The sequence below is a fragment of the Anser anser genome, assembly GCF_964211835.1.
Source record: "Anser anser genome assembly, chromosome: 11".
Classification (NCBI taxonomy): domain Eukaryota; kingdom Metazoa; phylum Chordata; class Aves; order Anseriformes; family Anatidae; genus Anser; species Anser anser.
The window spans coordinates 3,499,720-3,523,106 of NC_139732.1; the positions used below are offsets into that span (position 1 = coordinate 3,499,720).

The 23,387-nt window shown below is 39.1% G+C and overlaps 1 long non-coding RNA gene across 1 annotated transcript in view; it reads right to left on the reverse strand.

The window, feature by feature from the left end:
• The window catches only part of LOC310879961, a 53,601-nt gene that overhangs the window by 8,222 nt on the left and 21,992 nt on the right, over positions 1-23,387 (reverse strand). Inside the window, exons 6-9 of the long non-coding RNA XR_014571283.1 lie at positions 22,869-23,011; positions 20,180-22,088; positions 13,208-13,379; positions 2,323-2,439 (exon numbers count right to left, since the gene is read on the reverse strand). This is a non-coding gene — a long non-coding RNA (uncharacterized lncRNA). The remainder of the gene's footprint in view (positions 1-2,322; positions 2,440-13,207; positions 13,380-20,179; positions 22,089-22,868; positions 23,012-23,387) is intronic.

Consider the following 23,387-nt stretch of genomic DNA (forward strand, 5'->3'; position numbering starts at 1 on the left):
GGATGCCTTGAAGAAGAAACGGTGACAGAACAGCTGCTGAGCTGGAAATCCAGGAACCTCTTTACCAGCTGAAGTATTGCGCCATATCCTAATGGAGAGCTTGACTTCACATTTGGGCAGAGGCAGGCTTGGTTTCATGCTTTTGGGTCTGGATCAGGTAGGGCGATGCCACAGTCTAGAGCAACAGCCTATTATCATGGCAGTTTTAATCTGTAGGTTTTCACATGCTGTCAGGAGAGCTGGTGCATTGTGCAGATTGTGTGTCAGGTCTGCACATCTCAGAGGGCTGTGATGGGAAATTGAGCATGACCAGCACGCCCAGGAGAACCCCTGAACAAAAACGGTGCCTGGGAGTGCTGCAACACATCCCTCCAAGCCCTCTGTTCAGGGCAGAGAACTGCTCAGCCTCCAAAGCAAGCTCTGACGGCAGGCACTGCTCCTTGTGGAGGATCTGGCCCTGTCTAAACCATGCTAATTATTAAGTTGTCTTCTTCCCATTAACTTATGAGGAAAATTACCCTGCTGAGTTTGAATGGCAGAACAGCATTAAGAGTATGCACCTAATTTTTTTCTTAAATCAACCAAACAGAAAATCCACAATGAGGATGATCTTGTAATTACACACGTCAGAACAGAAAGCATGATAGCTTGCTCAGTTTTCCTTGAACGTTCTTTTAGAAGAATTTGGGAGGAGAAAGGGAGGGAAGAGTTTATTGTAAATCAACTTTGGCATGAAACTTTTGTAAAAATGTGCCCAACATGCATTACATTCTTTGTTCTGTGTTTTTCCTACATATAAAACCTTGACAACCTGCTATTCTATGATTGATGCACTTATTTCTTCTAAAGTATCACTAACCAAGCATATCATTTTTATACAGTAAGTGTATATTCAATTTCCTACAGTTTGACTGCTAAACAGGCTCAGCAGTAAAACAAATATACACTGTCACAGTGTACTGTTAAGAGGGACCAACTGAAAATCTTGGAATACTTTGCATTTGTGTTTTCTTTGCTTTTAGTGGCAATGAATTCACAGCAGGGGCAAATGCTAAATATCCATAGTTTTATAAAAGTGGTATTGGCATTGGGTTCAGTCTGCAACTACTGCAGACTTTATGCAATGTTAATAGAATGTTACGATTCATATATTCTTGCACAATAAGACAGAATGACATATCATGTTTGCAGGCTCTCCTGACAAGGTATGAGGTATTTATCTGGGTTTTTATACCACACTCTTATCAGCGTAGTATCTGGATGACTATTGACATCATTATCATTCATGTATTCATAAATGTGTAGGGGTCTTCCAGTTACATAGCTACATTCTACAGACTATGAAGTTGCTCCTTCACAGTGTGAAAGGAAACACAAACTGAAGAAAAAGAATGCAAACTCCTGTTGGCTTAGCATACGATCCCTGGCACTCCTGGACCAGGCGGGAAGATAATGGATCTGTGAGAATTCATGTATGTTTATGATGTACGAGGCATTTCAGCTGACATTGAATCAGGTCAGTGGGTCCATTGGACAGGATGCAATGTCAATGGAACTGTTATGTATTATTGATGTCAGTCACAGAATAGATAAAAACATTAGCAAAATAGCTTCCATTGCCATTTCATTTTTTTTCCTTAAATGACAAAAGGCAACAGTCCATATTAAACACAAGAAGCCTCCAACATTTCTTATTCTCAAACAGTTTTGACTTGGAGCAAATCTATGAAATGACAAACTGCTGCCAAAAATATTTTTACAAAGAATAAAAGGGCTTAACTTGTTTCACTTGCATTTTCAGTTGTGGAATGAGTTTTGCCTAAAAAAGGGAAACATGCTTGTTCAAGGTCCTCTTCTGCAAATTGTTAGGTGTACAAATACTTTTACTCACTATATATTTTTGCTTCTCTCTCTGCTATATACCACTAAACCAGTGAGCTTGGAAAGAGAAAGAATTATTTACATTTATAGCAACTTTATAATACCGTGTCTATGACATTAAAGCCTATATTAGCGCTTCTTCACATTGCCAAAGGTGTAAAAAGACTGTCGTGCAAATCACACCCAATGGACTATGCATATACATAAAGAAGGGGACGTGTGCAAATTACCTTAAAAGCTTTCAATTCAGGTTATGCCTGTATTACCTAGCATTAAGCATCTCGTATGGGTATTGCTCTCTGTATACACATACCACTTGGGCTTTTACCACACCTGAACCACTCCTAAGTTAGAAGCCATAAGCTCACAAAAAGGTGGTAAAAAACTGAGCTGCATTTGAAAGGCCATGTAAAAGTTAGCTGTATGTATAGAAATACTTACAGGATTTAACGCCTTTAGAGGAAGGAAATAAATGCTGTAGGGCAGACTGTGCAAGGACTCCGTACAGTTTTTGACTCACTTTGCATCATGTATTCTGCAGATCATTTTAGTGATGGTCTAAAAATTTAAGCAAGTAACATCATTAATTTGAATAGGGCTGTGCATGCCTAAATATAAGCACTTACATTCTTCACAGCTTCAAAGTACAAATCATATATTTCCATTTGCCAATTATCTCCGTAAAGGGATAGGGAAACCTGTATTTACCCAATCTGCATACTCAAAGCTGTTTTGCTTGTGTACCTTCGGCAGGCTCATTTGAGACTTGCATCATTGCACCTGCACCCATGGAAGACAGTTTTGTTCAGAGTAAAACTTAGTAAAATATAAAGTATAATATTAGTAAAGAGTGTTATCTCAAATAAATATGATAAGGCCAGAGGAAATGCACTCAAAAATGTTGTGACTCTTAGTTTGTTCCTTTCTGACGTAGGGTTTGCCTGATCCTTTGCTATTTTATAAATTTGTCCCATTGCTTGATCTTGCTGTGACATTCCATGTCAGTTGTAACCCCAACAAAAAAAGGGAGTCCAGTATTAAACACCTGAGTCCTTGCTGGTAAGGCCACTGGAATCACATATGAGCCTTCAGGAACTGACAAAATGAGGAGTCTTGTTAATGAACTGATACACAATTTGATTGATGCTTTTTAACTTTCACAATAATCCTTTTTTTTTTCCTTGCCCCTATTCCTTGCAACTTATCTTCACTTCCTAGTGCTTTGTTTTGAACTAGGAATGCTTATAAGGTCATTAAACTTTAATTTGTATACTGAAAGTAAGTGTTGGCAAAGATAGGCTACCACTACACATAAATGTTATCTTCAGGAGTGAAAGCATAGTAATAATCTCTCCCTCTTTCCCCCCAAAGAGATACCACTAATTAGTGATTCTTTGATCCCACCATCCCTGAGCAGAGAACACTACAAGGAAGGTCATCAGCCCCCTAGCATAAGTATTCAACCTCTAACATGTAAACCAAGGATCACAAAGTGGACTAGGTTTTACGAAAGGTTGTGAACAGTGAATCTTTGAATGATTCCTCTACCCATCTTGGTGATACTACTGACTACATTCGTGTCAAGTCTGCAAATTTCTGCTAGCTCAGAAACAGAAATGAAAATCAGTTAATAAACCTTCTTTTGATGCAGTGGACATGTGGTAGTGGTGCAATGTGCTTGCTCAGCTCTCAGCATCCAAAGCAGCACTTCAGGACACACTCGCACCATTCAAAGGATGGAACAGTCCCAAGGAAGCTCAAGGTGAGATTTTCATTTTTGCCTTAATTGCTGAATGAACCTACAATGGATGACTCATCTATTTGTGTTCAAGGCTGAGTCCCTGGTGGGGAAGAAAATGACATTTTCCTGTCCCCATTCCACAGTGTTTCTTGCAGCCCAGTGCTGAGCCACAGCAGCTGGGATGAACTCAGCCACCAGGCATTGCACTCATCCCCCCTGCCCCTCAAAAGCTGCACTTTCTCCCTGAGTATACACCTCTAATGACCAAAACCACAAACTAGTTGTTCCCTTTCCCAGGTTCTTCCTTCCCTGGTAGCAAGTGGCTGTTACAATTAATCTAAAGAAATTCCTCTTGGGCTCTCTGTTCAGTGTTTCCCCCTCATCACAAACCAAGCCACCCTGTGCTGTAAAACAGATAACTGAACATTTTTATGAGCAGGTTCTTAAAATATTTTTAAACTTCCCCTTCATCCCCCCCAAGCCTTTTTGATGTACGGAGAAAATCACATGCAGTGCCTAACCTTATCTCCCCAAGAGAAAACAAAGAGAGTTAAAGGAAAACGTCTTCTGCAGAGACTGCCTTTTCTGTGCTTCTCTCCCTACTGTGTGCCAAATAATGGCATCTGTTCCTGCTGTTCTTTAGTTCCCCCATTCGGTGTGTTTTCAACTTCCTGTGAAAATTTGTGGTTCTTAAATCCAAAGGTCATGTTTAACACTTAAGTTCAGTTTGGAAGGATTTGGATTTGTTTCTCTTCATTTTTTTTCCTCCTGCTCTCCTTTGAACAGTTACAAAGGGCTTTCACTCGCTCTTTGCATTGTGCGCATATTACACACTTCAGCATACATCTCTGCAGTGCTGGTTAATACTCTGGGAAATATCCATTCATGTATTGATAAGCATTAAAACATTGCTGTTTCCATGCCTTCTGGCGAGGTTCAGCACGCCGTTAGCAGCACAAGCTCCTCTCGCACTGCTATGATCAGCCTGCAGCATGTAGGAATCTCCTTCATCAGGTCCCTAGGAGCATCCAAGCTGCATGTGAACTAAAGTTGCCCTCTTCAAAGCAGAAGCTAATAGAGTAAATAGTCAAACCTCTACTGAAATATGCATAATGGCTTTGTGCAAGAGCAGCTGAAATCAGATCACCAAATTCGTTTTGCTTACTGCTTCAGGTTGGACTCAAACTGTGAACCCAGAGCCGAAATGCCAGTGCTTCATCCAGCGAACTGGTCAGCCCATCTGTTTGCCAGCTTTGTGCATTTTCCAGTAGGCAGCCTGAGATGATCTGACCATTGATGTATTGTGGGCCTTCAAACACTCAGTATTTTTCCCAAAATACAATTTGAAAATGAATGTTTGTCAGCTGAAAGGGTGCACTAAGAGAATGCAAGGAGTAATCTGAGAGAGACAGACAGGAACTAAAGGCAAATACATAACTTTTTACAAAGATTAAAAAATAAAAAGGCAAAGGCTTTTGTTGTTCCCTTGCTAACATGAAGAAAAATTGTCTGTGCATGTTGCTGAACATTCCTCTCTCTTTTTTTTTTTTTTTTTTTTTTGTGCAAAGGAACTGGGCTGCTCCCCAGGGCATAGGTCCAGAGAACAGGATTTGGGGTGGGCACCTTGAGGTCCCTGAATCCTGTGCCTCCTGAAACTCCATTTTCCCTATATGAAAAACCATCCTGCAAACACTACTTTATCTCTAAAGGGGAAAACATCCTGAGAGGGGCAGGGCTTTAATGAGGGAATTTTCAAAACATTTTGTATATTTCATTTCTGTTCACTTCAGAAAGGGAACAAACCCTACTGATCTGGTGCCTGCTCTGCTCCCGAGGCTTCCTCTGCCCTTGGTTCACAGCAGTAGGCAGAAGCCTTCATGTCCCGACCTTCAGTCTGCACACTCCGTGGTTCTGGTGTGGTCTCTCTGGTTTGGTCTGAGAATCAGATGCTATTTCTGGTCTGAAGACATTTGTTCTCAATTGCCTACACAGTTCAATAGGGTTTTAAGGTACATTTGTTAGGGATTATAAAGCACCTAAAGATGTATCAGGTGGAAGGGTCAATACAAGATCAGTGTGTATTGTGTTACGGTGGGTTGCATTATGTGGTATGTCTCAATTTACTTTTGGAAACCAGATGTGGCAGACCAGCCAAGCCTTTTTTTCTGAACATTTTTAGATATCTTTGAATTATGTGATCAATGTTTAAGGATTTTCACAAAGGTTTCAAGAACTAGATTTTATCAAGTCTTCTAATGCTATCAGAAACTTAAATTCTGTTGGATAATTGAAACACTCTATCCCAATCCAACAAAATAGTAAGTGTAAAAAGAACAATTACATCTTTCTTTAGTAATATATACAGAGGATAGCATGAATTTGCTACCTGTAAGGTGTATTGAATTTTTAATAATCTATATATTTATGGTAAAGAGTAACACATTACTTATAGCACACAAAAGCTTATGGCATACGATTATCCTTAATTAATGGCTAAGTACAAAGCTTTATTATTCAATGAAACTGATTTATTATCTCAATTCTCTGATGTTCTGCTTCATGTTTCCATTGAAACCATTGTTTGCACCATGGTAACCAGCAACCACCATATGTATGTGATCTTTTTTATGACCTATACGTAATTAGATTTTATTGTTTTCTTAAAGCTGAAGTGTAGCCTGTGCAAGCAGTACAGCTGTAGCTTCCAATACCTACAAATGAGGGATAGGTCACTTGCTGCTTTGTTTCTGTAATAATCAGGTCATGTTTTTGTGTATTATTATAACCCAGTGTCTATTTTTTCCCCCAGCGGTCTTGCATGCATCCCTCCTCTTCCTTCCTGAGTGTGACGGCACACTTACCTACCTGTCCCTTGTCTCTTCTGCTCAGCACAGCTAGTTAACTGAAAGGAAGTGAAAAGAGCTGAAAGCTAGTGGGTGTCAGAGCTGCCTGGTAGAGAGATCCCCAGCTAATTGCTAGTCCTAACAGGCACAATTAGCCGCTACAAGCCCTTTGAGATGGCCCTGGGCTTCTCTCAGGTAACAGCCATCACTAGATAAAGGCTGAAATACACTCCATTTAGAGAGACACTTGCAGACAGGGATGTCACAGGCTGCCAGTTATGCTCTGCCTGTACACAGTCACTTCCAAGAACCAGACAAGACATATACACCTGAAGTTAAAGGGACAAGATGTGTACTATTTTGAACTACACAAGTGTGGGGCATGTGAAGATATAATCCTTATCAACTTAGGTCATGTCATCTTTTCAATTATCAGTTCTTGATCTTTTTTCTTTTTAAAGTTTACTCCAAACAGTAAGTCACATAAGCTCCATGGGAGAGTGCTATATATTTCATTTGCTGTATGTGATGTTACAGTAAGCAAAGTTCAGCCATCGCCACGTAGACAAACATGGCTTAACAGGCCTTTTCTACCTAAACAGTGGTTAACTACCCTGTTGGAAGTACAATCCTTCAGTGATCAATTCCTAGCAGAGGAGGATGGCCAAACTGCAATATCTAAGGGTTCTTTGTGAAATTAATAAATACCCCCAGTCTTTCTTATCCATAAATAAACAAATTACTTTCTCTGAGCATCTTTGGCAGTACCTCCCTTCCCTCAAGCAATAAGCTTCTGTACAGAATAAAGTGACACTGTAAGACAGCCTTAAATATGGGTTTTTCTCATTGCCCTTCTGTATGTTGCACTCACAGATCATTATCAACACTTTCATGGAGTCCATAGCCTGGGATGTGCTGAAGCAGATTTAACTCTACTTCTTCAGATGAGATTATCTTCCCTCTAATCCTTCTGCCTCCATCACTGTGCTGTATCTATTCACGGCACCCCTCTCTGCGATGTTACATCTAAGCCTTGCTGCCAACCCTGGATCTACATCTTCAAAATACCTGAGTGGTTGTGGTCTATCAGTAAGAGACCTGTAACAAGCGTGACTGTCCCTGCAGCAGCAGACCCCAGGCCCAGCAGCTCTGGTCAAAGAGGGAACCACACCACTGCCTGCCTTTTTCTATCTGCCACAAAGATGGAACTTCTCCTCCTCTCTGCCCCACAGGCAAAACCGAGCCCTGGCTTACAGCTACTTTGTCACCATCTTGCTCTTCTGTACAACAAACTTCAGTACCCATTCCTCAAACTAGTAGGAAATCTTAACCAAAGCAAAAATTTTCGGCCACTGATGGGTAGTAAAATTGGGTAATCGCAAAGAGTACCTTCCACAGCATCTCCACCCCATGGGCGCACATTTGGAAGGAGGTAACAGAAACATTTTCCTCCTTAATTTAAGGAGGAAAACCTTAAATTAAACCAAATCTTTTTCAGCCCCAAAAGCCCACATCAGGTTTTCACAATAATTTAGAAAGAAATGAGCAATTTCAAGTGGCTACCACAACATGGGCCCCAGCGATAGCATCTTACAGACAATTATTATAGTTCAGTGCATAAATATGCAAACACTTCAGAGATGGAGACCATCAGAATTTTAATATCTAGATCCAAGCGATGGTAATTGGTATTAACATACTATTTTCAAAGCATCTAAGAAGCACAAATTCCAGCCCAGATTTTCATATATTAGTAACTTAATTTAGTCACCCACCTCCATACTTGTGTACCCATTTAAAGAGAGATTCAAAAAAGGGATTCAGAAACAACTCAGTATTCACAGCTTCCTCTGAAGAAAACTTCTTATCTGGTTGCTTTAAGAATTAAAATGTTTCCATTGCTTACCTTCAGAAACATGTATTAGAATATCCCGCATCCCCTACCGTTCTCCGTTAGAATGTCAGGTCTCCACGATGGCTACGTTAGGAGCACATTCTCATAGTATTCATCAAAGCCAGTTAAACTACCCATAACAAATCAAGCTACAGTTAATTATCAAGAGAAAAAGATACGGAGAACATTGTGCTCATTTCCACCTTGCTCTGCAGAGACACAAGAGGACTAGAAAAAGCAATAGCATAGCATAGCAATGAAAAGCATCAGAACATCTGGGACATCACAGGGGGAGTAGGAAATGATGGAAAACCTTCAGGAATTTAAATTAGATTTCATAAATAGTTCTGCTTTATCACAAACACACACTGAAGAATGTGCATACCTATGTACTCCCAAAAGCACTAAGACATACAGAGAAAGCAGAAATCAATATTCATATTCAGGAAGCCAAAATAGTCACTTAATACTCATCAGGATCCAGCACCAACTTCTTCATTAAAATAAGATGCTTCAGGACTAACTTTTGACCAGTTTATACCATCTTTCCATTCCATCAAGGAAGATTTCTATTTCATTTCTTCAGTGCTATGCTATGAAGGCAAAAAGGACATCATTCTGTTTGAAAAGATCATGTTCCTTACTTTTTAGTATACTTTATTTAAGAAAAAGAGAGAAAGGAAGCATTTGGAAATTACTATCATTTTCCACTCCCCCCATCCTCCCCAGTAACATATTGAAGATGTTTTCCAAATCATATAATGTACAGTGAAGCAGGCTAATATTCAGAAGTCAGCTTCCCCAGTTCAAACTGATATCACACAGGAATGGCTGTTTAGGAAGCTAAACAAAAATTCAAGATATTAAGTATAAATTCCTTGTTTTAGGACTGAGTTTACATTTTCTTAAAAGTTTTGAGATCTTAATATCGAAAGGATGTGAAGAACATGATTGCTAGTTACAGAAGAGCTACATTCTGTTAAAGAATAAAAATTACTTGGCACACTTGGTTTCACCTCTCCAGAATTATCAAGGAAGCTCCAACTGAAGACTTGTAGGTTTTGTTGAGACCTATGCCTATTTGCTTACAATCATGGAAGGAAAGGAAGGCCACTGAATGGTAAACAATGTGTATTATTTACATTTATGTTTTCCTCATAATGACATACTATTGGTCATTCCTTTGATAAATTTGTGAACCAGATTCCAGGTAAAGGAATGCAGGGAACTTGTGCTCACCCAGTAGCTTCCAGTGTTCATCTTAGATTCCAGATGCTTTTTATTAGTTTTTTGTTTCTTTGCTTGTAACAAGCACATTTCTTTTCCTTATTAAAGAATGGATGTCTTTGAAATATATGCAAAAACAGCATGCTAATATTTGATTGCAAACCAAGTAACGATCAGAAAACTAAAAGGAAAGAATGAGTGCTCTATTATTAAACTAGCAAAATAAATAGATATACTTTTTTTTTCCTTTTTACAGATACATTTGCAACCAAATTAGTAACAAGATCTTCTCTAGTATAAATAAAAAAGGCTTGCACTTACCTATTAATTAAGAATAATGGAATGCCATAAGCTTTTGTGTGCTAGTGGTACTGTAATTTGTTACTCTTCACTACAATAAATATATACCTGATTAAAAATGCAGTGCAGCTTACATATATTAAATTCATACTGCATTGTGTATTGATTCACTTTGCTCATCCAGGTAGTCCACTGAATTCGAGGGGAGTAAGATTTGGCCCTCCCAAGTAAGGAAGAACAGCCTCCAGTAGGGCAGAGAAGGGAAACTGAGAGGTTCAACAGATGGTTTTACAACACACAGTTTTACAGAGTTTAGGGCCACAGCTCTCCCAGGCTGACCTGCTTGTACATCCCAAGCCAGTTCACCTGGGTACTCCTGTGTTACTTGATAGGCACTCCCAGACTTCGTCAGACAAAGCATGGTAATTCCCAATGGCAAAACCTGGGCAATGGGATGCACAGGGCTCCCGCAACTGTTAGACAAGAACTACTCTCTGGTGACATCAGCCTTTCTGCACCATGAAGAGGCAAGAAACAAAAGCCTGCTGAACCAACTGGCTTCCCCTGGGACAAAAATTCCTACCTCATTCCTGAGCTGCCCCTTTGGGGGTTTGAAGGGCCAAACAGGGATCCTGGAAAGCAAATTCTCCTTCCCAGCTCAGAGGCTCGGTCCATTGCTCTGATATCCCATCTCCAGCTGTGAGTTACCCGAGGGGATTACTGTCTCCAGATCCCCCTCCTTCCCCTCCTCAAAAGTCAGCAGAAAAAATAATACAACTGAATACATTTGGAGAATTGCACAGTAGAGGGAAGACTAATGTAGTAAGAATAATGTCCTAGTGAAAACTACTTAATTATGCCAAGCAAATTAACAGACACTGAACCTGTGGGCTCCTCTAAGAAAAAAAGAAAAATAAAATTAAAACGATGAGAGTCACACAGCTTATGCAGTATGAGAAACAGAGGAACAGGCTCATTGTGTGTGTTCCTCAAGCATGCTACTACAGCATCACAAACTTTGGGGTCATTCCCAAATTGAGGAATTAGGCAACATTATGGCACCACTGAAAGGGTTATTGCATCAGAGTAAACAGTCCAATCGCACTTTTAATGGTGGCCATTAATGAGCTCAGAAATAATTATTTACATCAGTAATTTAAAATAGATGCACCCTGATCTATACATAGCAGCAATCTGAAGCATTATGGCATCGGGCCAAATTACAGCCATCCAATATATTCACATGATTCAGACTCTTCAGAAACTGAATTATTATTTTGAAAAGTCAAAGTTCTCAGCCGTGTAGCAGAGAGGAGCAATCTCTATACATCACCTTGCTCTAAATGGTTGTTGTTGGGCTTCTGTGCCTTGAAAAACAAATTCTTACAACACCTGTGAGAAACTGAATTTTTCACCCTTGCTGTAGCCTCTTTCATCTAATTAGGGTCAATTATCACTCTCTACATGTTAGCATTGCCTATTTAATTGCTAATAATCTTAGCAGATAAGAAGGAGAAGTGAAGACCTGGTTCTCCCAAGAGGAATCTGAATTTGCTTCCTGAGGGAAATCTAGAATGAAAAAAAGGGAGAGGAAAAAAGGCACCAGAAACAGAGAAAACATGGTTAAGGAAGAAAACAAAGGCAAACAATATGCAGTATTATCCCACTGAGTGATACCAAATGTAACAATCACACACTTCAGGAATAAATAATGTTAATGACCAGAAGCTTATTCACTGCCTAAAACCATATGCTTCTAGCTTTGATCTTTTTGAAAACTTCTCACTATCATCTGTGGGAGTACTGCTCTGGATCGAGTGTAATGCATAGTCCTAAAACATACCATAGACAGTCACAGAATCTGGCTCTCTATACATGATAAATGACTCCCCTGACAATCAAAGAGTCCACTACCATGGACCGCAGAGGACCATGATGTTGAGCCAAGTAACTTTCAGCACAACACTACATTGTGGTGTTTAATACAGAAAATTACGTCTAATACCATATGCAATTGCAATTAATGTAGAAATGTTAGTTAGGTAAAAACAAAAACAAACAAACAAACAAAAAAGCCCCACTGAAATTCAGATGAAGCTAAGGTTGCAGATTAACTTTCTCCCTTTAGAAAAATGGTCATGCATCTTTAAGAGTCAAAATGTCAGTTTTACGTATTAACCATAACCAAGTACCTACCACATGTAGTGTCTGATAACAGCGTGATGGAGCATTTGCCCATTATAAACACTGAAAGAAGAGTGATACCTACCTATTCTCTAACAATATTTCCCAGGCTTGGACTTAAGGGTTTTAAGTATTGGCCATTCTGGATACAGTTTAGTTTGCAACATCTGATAGGATCTTAAACTAAAATGGTATGGCTGTAGGCCGTAAAATATCAGAAAACAGAAAGCCAAGGAGATAAATTCTGAGTCCACCTGACCAATCCAGCTGAGCAGAGTGCTCTTTTCCTGAATCCCATGGAATAGGCATGTAAAATATCTGTTTCTTGATGGGCCTGGCAGATGTGATGCCAGAAATAATTCTACTCTGATTTATTTTTCTAGCTTTATCTAGTTCCCTATATTAAACCTACAATCCTAAAATAATTTTAGAGCCATTTATTTTTATGTCTACAAACAGTAGAGTTACCCGAATGTTAAAAGCCCATGCTCGTAAGTCCATAAAAGCACTGTTGATTAGATTGTAGTATTTCAGTTTTTAGTTATCAACACTGACGCTTTTGGAAAAAAATTGAGCACAATATCCTTCTGTACACATTACAGTGTTTTTAACCATTTAGTCAGTACCGCGTACATCAAATAGACACCATAATAAAATAGAAATACATTAAACATACATCTGGAAACACTTTGTAACTGACTTCTGCTTATGAAAACGGCTGTACGTAATTTCATCATTCACTTTAATTCAGTCACATGCTGCAGTCAATGGAGTCAGATAACATGCGGCAATAAGATTCAAGCATACATTTCTCCTCTGTGCTAAATTCCATGCTTCATCTGTCAGCCCAACCTCGTCATCACTTTTGAGTCCATAATGTGGCACCAGATTCTGTGGTAGTAGTACTGGACACAGTAGAGACCCGATGAGATATCATGATAGCTGTCTTTCCCATGTCATTGCTCTACATAGCCAATATCACATTTTGTGGGTATGTGCTATCTGTTCTTTGCTTTTTACCTTTTCTTGTTTGGCCCAAACCATTACCTTATGCACACTCTAGGATGAAAAGCTCCCAGGTATACGCAGGTATTTACATATTGCATGCTTTCAGTTTTAGCCACAAATGTACCTTACCTTATCTACTGGTATCCCTTCAGTAACATCAACTCAATCCCGTGCATGGGCCATAGAACAGGTGAGCTGGCATGCAATAATGGACAGCTGATCTTCTTTCTGCTTTTTAAGAATCAAGTTCATCCTCTGTTAAAGCGTGGTTGAAATGATCAGCACAACAAATGTTTTATAGCTTAAAAATAAATAATAAAAAAATAGATAGAACATTTAGTCTACAGCTATCTATGTTGTTATAACTGAGAACAAAAACACAGCAAAGTGAGCGATGAGTCTCCATTGCAGTGATACTTCCAGGGACACCACTGGTTACCCTATTTTATGGTTGGTGGCTGTGCCTCAGTAACAACATTTTCAGTCTTTTCTTTAACTTGTGCAATTATAAACCAATCTAATACAGACCAATTCATGAGCACAAAACACAAAGTGCTTCCTTGTTTAAAAGATGAAGAGACATCCTTTGACAGAAACTAGAAATTTAGTTAAGATTCAGTACAAGAGAAGTTTCAAAATTGTCTTCTAGTCAATGATCTGAAAATATTTTATAAATATTACATTACCTTAATTTCAGCGCAACAATCCAGGCAACTAAATAGAGATATCCCTTTTTACAAGTTGAGAAAGCCAAAGCACAGAAAGACTAAAGAAGCATTACAAGAAATTGCAAGATTTCTGTTCTAACACCAGAAACAAACATAGATTTCTTGGAGTCCAAGTCTATGCTTTAAATTTCATCTGTACTGAGTTATTGCTTCCCTTTGTTTTGTTAGCAAGAAAGCAGAATACACAGAGACCTTCATCTAAAAAAGGCACCACATTAAAAGTAGTCAGTCTGGTGAGCTCTTGAACAGAGCATCGTCCCTTGCAGACCAACTAGCTGGCCAGGATGAAATTTCTTTCTTGATCATTTTGTTTATAGGAGATATTTTGTTTTGGAACTTTCTGCTACCTGCTCTTGTTTTCCATTACTCTGTGGCAGTGTAGGCACTTGTATTCTTCAGTCTCCACTTACACTGAGAGATCAAAGATATTCTTTTCTCATAAAATCAACTTCAAATTGTTCTTTCATTAGTAAAACATACCGTTTTGTATTATATGGTTCTTTATAATGAGGACAGATGGACCCCAGGGAATCTATGTAGTGGGATGGGTGTCATATAATGCTAACTGGGCCAAAAGTGTGCACATTACCTATGGTGGTGGCAGGAGAGAAATGGGACAGCCTCATTCACCTCTTCCCCAGGGCTCTGGGCCATGTGTCACCAAAGGAAGATAACATCAGAAAGACTCAATGCAAATCAGCTGAGGAAGCCGCTGCCTGCTCCACAGCTGCAGCAGAACTGCAGCAGTGAGACACTGCTTCAGTAAAACCACAGATTAAGAATGATTATTTTCTACTTGGGTTTGCAGTGATCAGCAAGGTTGGAGCCAAGAGGCAACATACTTTCACCATCCTGTGGTTCCCAGGGTGGAACCAGACAGACTGCCACTCTGGATGCCAATGCAGCAAATTTACATGTTCATTTTCAACATGACTTTGAGGTTTCCTCAGTGATGCTGGTCAAAGCTCTCTTATTCTTCACCATTGGAAGAAAAAAAAAATCTTTCCCCCTCTTTAAATGCAGCTGTATTTTACTGCAAAGGAGAGGGAACTGAAAATAATTTTCCGCATCAGTATTATCAATTATCCAAAGCCCATTTGCACCATTATGACTTTTATGTTCTCCCAATAGAAATATAATTCTCATTATTTTTATTGGGTTTTATTTTTATATTGCTATTAAATGCATATCGGCAGATTCTCTGTTTTCTTAAACTACATGGGCCAAATATCCAGCCCGGTATGAAAACCTGAATTTGAAACTGTGCCCCTGGGCTTAGGCATATATGAAACATGCACAATGGTGATGACGAAAGAGCTTAGGCATGGGATCATTTATATAAATAAAGCTATGCAAAGAAACATTATGCTCTTATAGAACTATGGTCTTGGATTTTACCATAAACACCAAAATGTAACTGATAGTACTCAGATTTCCAAAGAATCCTCTTTCTTGACCAAAAAGACTAGTATTAGGGAGCAGGTAATGATGCCTTTAAGCACAATTCATTAAAACATTCTAAGCTGTTAGCAGCAAGAGTCTAAAAGAACAAGAACTATGCGAATATGCATTATTTAATATATTTCTATAGTTTTTTATTTAATCCCATATTTAATCCCCATTCTATCTTCTTCAAGGGTATCAAGGGAGGTGCCATAAGGGGTATATTCCAGTGAGGGACAAATTACTGTTGTGATTCTGGTGTAAGAGGTAGCATTTGTATTACAGTATTCTACACTGTCCTTTCATGCAGGTTTGCTAATTTAGTAAGTGGGGACCCTGTCTCTTTCACAATCAAGATTTTATCTGTTAATGTTAAAATGGCATTCTTTTTACATACTAAATCAAAAGAGCAGAGTACAGAAATAAAACACTTTCTTTTGAAAACAGTTAACTGCCTTAAATGACAATTCCAAAGCAGGCACTGGATGAGTATGAAAAGAAGTTTTCAATGCACTTGTCTCGCTCTTTAAGTACACTTGCTAAAGAAATCCAGAAACAATGTGTTTGAATACAAATTTTCTCCTGCTCCAACCCCCCCAGAATCAGTTGGCTGTTACTTGTAGTATTTCTCAAAATATCAGCTACCAGGTAAATTCCTCTCCTGCTCCTCCCTCAACTGTGCCCTCTGGCTCAGTTTGTATGCCTCCACCAAAGCCCTGGAACCCCATCCACCCGCTGCTGCCAAGCCTGCAGCCTGTTCTCCAGCACAGCACACCCACCTGGGGACCACAGCATTGCCCCATGGCCATGCAAGCTTTCTCCATGAGCTGCTTTGGTCAACATGAGTAATGGGGCGCCGGGGCTGAGTCAGGTCTGAACAGCCTGGATAAGCCCTCTCCCTGGACCTAAATGACAGTCCTTAAACATGCTCCCAATATGATTTTAAACTTCACTTCATCATCATGATAGGCTACAAATGATCCTTCTATAAACATAATAAGCAAGGTGAAGAAGATAAAGTACTTTAGGAAATGCTATGGCAAATACAAGCTGGAAATGGGACGTAAACCAGTAAGGCCACATTGTCAGCTGCCCCCCAGGGTTGCCCTCCTCCATGCACGTGTAGCTGGCAAAGAAACTCTTACAGAGACATGCATAAAAGAGTGGGCAGAAGACCCCTCTTCTTGTTACCACATTCCTCATTTTCAGTTTTACTTACGATTGAGTGAGTGCTCCTCCAATGTTTGGATATATAAGACTTCATTGTTCCATACAGTGATAGCCGATGTATCAAACCTATTATTTTTTTGCCTTGCAATTCCAGCTTGGAGACTTCTGTTTACCTTAATGAATTTTGTTTGCATAGTTGACTGGCATCAGGTTAAGCAGGTATTGAAAAGTGTATAACGACCTAATCAACTGTTAACAAGTATAGAAGCCCTGATAAGGAACAGTCTGATACCCGTTCATGATGAGATTCTTTCTGATAAAGGGAAAAAGAGAAGTGTAGGACCAACTTATGCATAAATTGGTCACATTTTCACACCTAGCCCCAATTATTTAAAAAGGGTTTAACATTATATTTATATTGATAAGCTTAACAATGTTGAACCACGACTCTGGGATGATCTGCTACAATTCACATCCAAAGCAACCAGAAGGAATAACTGGAAACCCTCCAGCATTTCAAGAAATAGAAGCAGCTTTGAAAAAAGATGAAAACTGCCGTACAAGGTCTGGCTTCTGCTGAAATTACAACATAAATTCTGAATGAAGGATGGCCAAGAATAATTTAACAATTACAAATTCCCCTCTAAAGACAGAGGGAATGCTACAAGATTAGAGAAATTGAGTCATCCCAAACGTCTCCAAAGGAAAAAAGATATTGTAATGACTACAGGATGACTGGGACATTTGATAGACTGTATCACTGATTGATTGGTTGCGGGTTTTAGCTGAATAATCAGGTGTATGCTATGAATATTAATAGTTGGCTATATAAATAGAGAAGATACTTGCCAAACAATTATGGAAATCCTTATACTTATCAGCAATGTGTAAGTTAACCTTAAGGTATATTAGGCTGTCTCTAACGGGCTACAATCATTTTGACATCTTCTCCAAGGCAAGAGGAACCATAAATGCCTAACTGATTTCCTGTACAGGCCACGCCAGCAAGGACAGCCTGTCACGTGCAAGTATCTCAAACAATCAGAAACTAAATATCAATCCTTACCCTCCACACACTTTAGCCAATGCGATTGTGATTCCTTCTACGAACTATTTCTGTTTTCAAGAAACAATTCAGACAGTGAGGAGGAAGCTCTCCCCTGAGTACTGCCTACTGGCTGCAGAGAGACCAAGGTGAAGCCACATACAGGCTTTAAAAATATATTATAAAGGAAGGTAGGTAACAACACCACCTACAAAACAAGGCTGTATCTGAGGAGATGCATGGTGAACATACCCCTTCTCCAAAACTCAACACAGAAGTACAGGTGCCAGCAGCCTGGGTGGTAGCACCCTAGGTCTTATGGCAACAGTATACACAGGGAAGAGTACATGTTGTCGCCATCGCCTTCTCTTTTCCATCTCCAGCCACTGTGAGGACAGCCCATGATGCTGTCCTCATTCTTCACTCATCTCCATCCCATCTTCAGCTCCTCCCCATCCCCTCCCTCCTACAGGAGTGGTATGACCAAAGTTAACCCTGGACTGACATTCTTACCCAGCAAAATTTAACTTTGCGTATGTGGCTGAGGAGCCTTGAGTTGTCACAGGTCAGGTCTTTGCATGTAAATGAGAGGTTTTTTGGTCCATGACAGATCTAGAACAATAAAATGAACTGCAACCAAGTGAAGACAATCTTTTCTCCCCAAACTATTGGTAAACTGGAAGACTAGAAAAGATATCCTTTGAGGATGAAGACATTTTCTTGTTTCAAGCCATATTTTCATTTAGATTAAAAGTAAATGATAAAATCAAGACTAAACATGAAATTGAATGAAAATTCAGAACAAAGACAAGTGAAATAAAACTATGTTTCTGTTTCAAAAACATCAGGATGAAACACTATGAATAAAAACAGTGAAATGTCAAACTTGGAAAACACTGGGGTGAAACACTCAAGATTTTCTGGATGTTTTTATTACCTTTCTTCCTCTCTGTGAGCAACTTTGTTCAGCCAAGAAGAATTTAAAAATATTTTAGCACTACTGATTCTTTGTTTCTCACACACACAAAGATAACAAAAGATAAAAATTAAAAGTTTTGCTCTGCTCTTCTTGTAAACCAGCACGTAGGCACTTACACAGCTGATCTAGAGAGGTGTTAAACACTCGCATCAGCTGTTGATGACAAATATGAAATTAGATCACATCTTTGGAGACATGCTGATGACAATGCTAAGTCCCATCCTGAAGCAAGCTGCAGGGGTGTCTGCTATGCTATTGCTTCCCCCCACTAGAAAACAGTAAGTCCTAATCAAATCCATGTAGTTTCTTGGGTGCACATAGCAATAGTGTCAAAAAATGCCCTTTCCAGCATGCACTTGTTGACATGAGCAACACCAGTCATCTCTGCTGGCTCTCCCCCAGCTCCCTGGGTGGTGAGGTGTGTGGAGTATTTTGCTACCATGGCCCTCGCCTAGTTTTGGAAACCTCTCAAACTCCTAAAGGAGCTTTGTACAGCATCCATAGCTGATACTCCAGCCTTGTTTTAGCTCTTTTAGGGGGCAGGTCCCCACTTCTGCCAGTCTGTAAAGTTGGGTTTGTAATTGCCAAAATCTGCCTGCTAAGTCCAAGCCAAGCCCAATTTCTCATGAAAACCAGGTCACATCCCTTCTATATATGCCTATATATATATAAGGTATATATAGAAGGTATATATAGAAGGGATGACCTATATATATATATACACTGAGATATATAGAGATACCTGACTGCCCAAGTGCTTGTATGTTCATAAACAATGCCATTGCACTTCAAAACTACAGTGCCAACACCTTGTTTCTATGGGATTTTCAGGGGTGTGCACATGTGCTACAGAGTGGGATGGGAAGAGAGTCAATAATTCATCATGGCCTTCAACAGGGTACTCCTTATAGGACCTCTACAGTACATCACTGACGTTTATTAACAGATTCTTAGAAGAATCTCCTTGAAAAGTACAAAGACAGTAGTATTACTGTCCCATTTTAAAGACGAAACCTGAGGTGGGTATTTAAAGATACGTGCTACTGCACTGAGGCATTGCACAAACTAGCAGAGAGAGACTCCAAATGATTTTTCACTCCCATGGTAAAACTGTACTGGAGTGCATTTCTACAAGAATTTTCACTCACAGCTGGCAGGAAGGAACAACAAAGGTGTACCCCATGTAGTCTATGTGAAATTAGTCAGAAATTTTCATTTTGTAGACTTTGGCAGCAGGTGGGTGCAATATCCCTTCAGAAAAACAAAACCAACCAACCAAACAAACAAAAAAAATCCAACCAACCAACCAAACAAAAAAACCACCACCACCAAAAACAAACAAACAAACAAAAAATTAAGAAACCCCACCATCGTCACAAAAACAGACTATTTTAAATGCCACCCTGGCCAGATGGAAAGAAACCTGAAAAAGTAACTGAGCACAATACTGCAAACTTTTTAGGGTTGTAGCTCTTTGCTTTGAAGGTGGTGCTGCCCCTCTCCAGCCTTGGATAATGCTAAGTCCCAGAAGCAATCTGTCATCTCCGAGAAATACCACTGCATTATATTTATACTTTTCCTTTTTAATTGTTCTTTTTCCCATGGATCTACAGATGGAACTATGCCACTTGGGTCAGAGCTGTATAGATTTTAAAATACTAACAATCCTTGCAATCAGGAAACAGACCTGCGCAATGCAATGGGAAGGACAGTGATCAGTATTCATACATACTCACATATTCACAGGAACATTAGTACGTAACTCTACAGCATCTAAAATCTTCCACGTCTCTTAGTCACTGATGTCCTAAATATTGACAAGTGTCCATCACAGCCAAAGCTGCACAGGCTTTCTTCAGGCCAGCCAAGGGCAGGGTGTCAGCCAGGACCATTGTGGTCCTCTCAGATACAGTGCAGGTCCTCCCCCACGTCCCCAGAGAGAAAAAAATAAAACGCAGTATTTAAACATTTCTGTCAGCCTTTGAAAAACAAAAACATGGCACTGCACTGTCTGGATCTCAGCAGGAATAAATCCAGTGGAGATGCAGTACCAAAAAATCTAAGTTTTCAATAGGTAAGATCCAAGTAACTTTTTTCCCCCCTTTTTCTTTTTTTTTTTTCCTTTATTATGTCATTATTAAATACAGCATATAAAAATTTCAAGTGAAGACAAACTTTGTCCTTGTAGTTTCTGTATGGCAATGCTGTACCTTATTATTTCCTACACTTGCAAAAGACTTGTTGGATCTCTGAATAATCCAAAAATACAAAGTAGGGCAAGACATTCCTGCAGTTCATCTTCACAAAACATGATGTCACTTATGTACAGGCTCTTAATCCTATTCCTCCTCCTATTTTCCTTTCAAATGTGTGTTTTGTATGGAGTTATCCATCAGACAGCACATTGTCAGTGAGATGTGTCTTTGCTGTGTGTGTATTGTGATAAAATGAACCTAATGCATATGTAAATTTGCCTTCTCAGGAAAAGTGTGCGGAAATACATTTGACTTGAAATCTCTCACAGCAGAAAGATTTAAGAAGGGTAGAGATGAAAATTTCCCCCATCTTGAGACTGAAGTGGGAGCCCTTGAGATCTGAAGAAACCCAGTCCCTGCGAAGAAACCCCGATGGTCGGGGTACCCTTTTGGCCCAGACAATGCAGTGCCCCTGGCTCTCCCACCACTCCCTTGCATCCATTGCAGAGCCCGGAGCTGGCAAGGCAAGGGCCCTTGCCCAGCACGCCAGTGCCGATGGCCCTGTCTGGAAGGGCAGGTGATGGAGCAGCGAAGCCGCGACTGCGAGCAGGGGGAGAGCAGTGCCCTGGGGCAATGGCCCTGTAACCTTGTCAGAGCACTGGGCAGCCTCGCTAATAAAACGGCGCAGACGGCCACTGGACACCACTTGCCAAGCATTGTGCTGTTAGGGACTGGCAAAGTGTGGTCATGGAGACCTCACTGTGAAAAAAGCATGAACAGATCCTGATCACGGGAATGTGGATTTAGCTCTTTAATTGATTTTTTTTTTTTCACTCCGAAGGTAAAACCCATCAGCTCTTTTGAATGGACTCTTAAATATAAGCATTTACAATAATTTGTATGAAAAACAATTTGAGGAAAGGATTTAAAGATATCATCTAGCAAATTGCTTTGTTGACAACAGATAGATATTAAGTGCAGTTTATCCTGGCCGTAATTAGGCACCACTTTCCCAGCTTTGTGATCGTAACTTTTTTTTTTAATCATTTTTTAAAGAGTTTACAAAAACACCGTAACATTAACAGGCACCTTTTGAAAAGACGAAAAACAGGCATATAAGGACATTAATGAAAAGTTCATTTTAAATAAATAAATAAGCATCTCTCTCACAAATAACTAATGCTTACTCAAAATAAAATGTGAAATGCCAATGTGAAAGCAAGCCAGCAAAGTTATTACTGATGGACAAGTACATATGTGTATGCAACTTGTCGTCTGTATGAACAAAATTTGCAGGTATAAGGATCCATAACATGGGAACAAATTTCCTTTTTATACAATTACTTACCTGCTGTTCTTTTTTTAAAAAGTAAAGTATTTAGCCCAAAATTTCAGGAGTCAGACTTGATGATCCTTGTGGGTCCCTTCCAACGTCGGATATCCTGTGATTCTGTGATTGAAAATCCAAGTTTACATTATATATCTTAGATGTTATAGACTACATATAAAAAGAAAGGCTTTCTGTTCTGTAACACTGTTTTTAGGATCAGCTGATGGCTTTGTGTAAATCTACAGGCTTTGAAAGGATGGAGGCTATCCTTAACAGAAGAAAAGTGAAAACCAAAGCTGTCTGTTTATAAAGTATTTTTATGAGAGCACAAACGTCTCTTTGGTTGGAAAGTGGAAAATATAAATATGAGACCTTTGTGATCTGAAAATATGGTAGTTTTTAAGCTGCACCTTTTAAAAGAATATTTCAAAAGATGAAAACCTGCTGCTGTGTCTTGCTGTTTAAAGTAACAAGGTACATCCTTCTTTACAGCAAGTAATATGCTAAATCACTTGTACCACATCTCTCTTAGAGTATGCTGAGACGAAGTTCAGTGAAAGGCTTTGTTTTGGTTTCTAAGTGTTTTCTTGTTTATTTGAAATGGCACTATTTACATCACATAGCTTATTAACTCTAATCACCCAGTTCAGTAATTAAAAAAAGACAGGATTGTCTACTGACATTGATCACAATGCAAAAAGCCATAGTGAAAAGAGTCTAATGAAATATTTTTGTAAATTGAAAAAAAAAAAAAAGGTAGTTAAGCAAAGCTGGGAGATCAGAGACTTTGCTAGAACATTGACAAATGTATTAATGCTTTTGCAGCTTTCATATTATTTCATGTGAGAGTACATGAGATTAAAAAATATATTAAAAATTTTGAGTATAAAAACCACTCACCATTTTATATAAGGAGTTGAAAAAGAAAAGGCAATATGATCCACTTGCTGAAAACTCAGTGAGTGATGGTCTAAAATTTATCTGCAGGAAAAGGTGACTTTCCTTCATTCAAAGGAACTTCTTTTCCTTTTAGTCGTAACCATCTGTTGATCATTTCATTTTATGAGATTATTTTTGAAATAGAAACACTATACATTATGACTTTTTCTCCACATATAGTATTGTTCAAATTTAAAAAGACACTACATTTGATAACTAACACTTAATACTTACTGCTCTTTACAAAATATTCTTGGCAGAAGGTTAGAAACTGACATTTCCAGTTGAAAATAATGCACTGTCAAATAAGAAAACTGCAGGCTGTGATTTTTAACACATGTATCTATTATTTTAAACATGAAACATTGCATCAATTTGACATTAATTTATATAATAGGGACAGAAAAGGATAATGCAATTTTCAGGGGCTATCTACATTTAATTAACTAGCAGCAGTCGCCTGTAACAAAAAGAAAACTG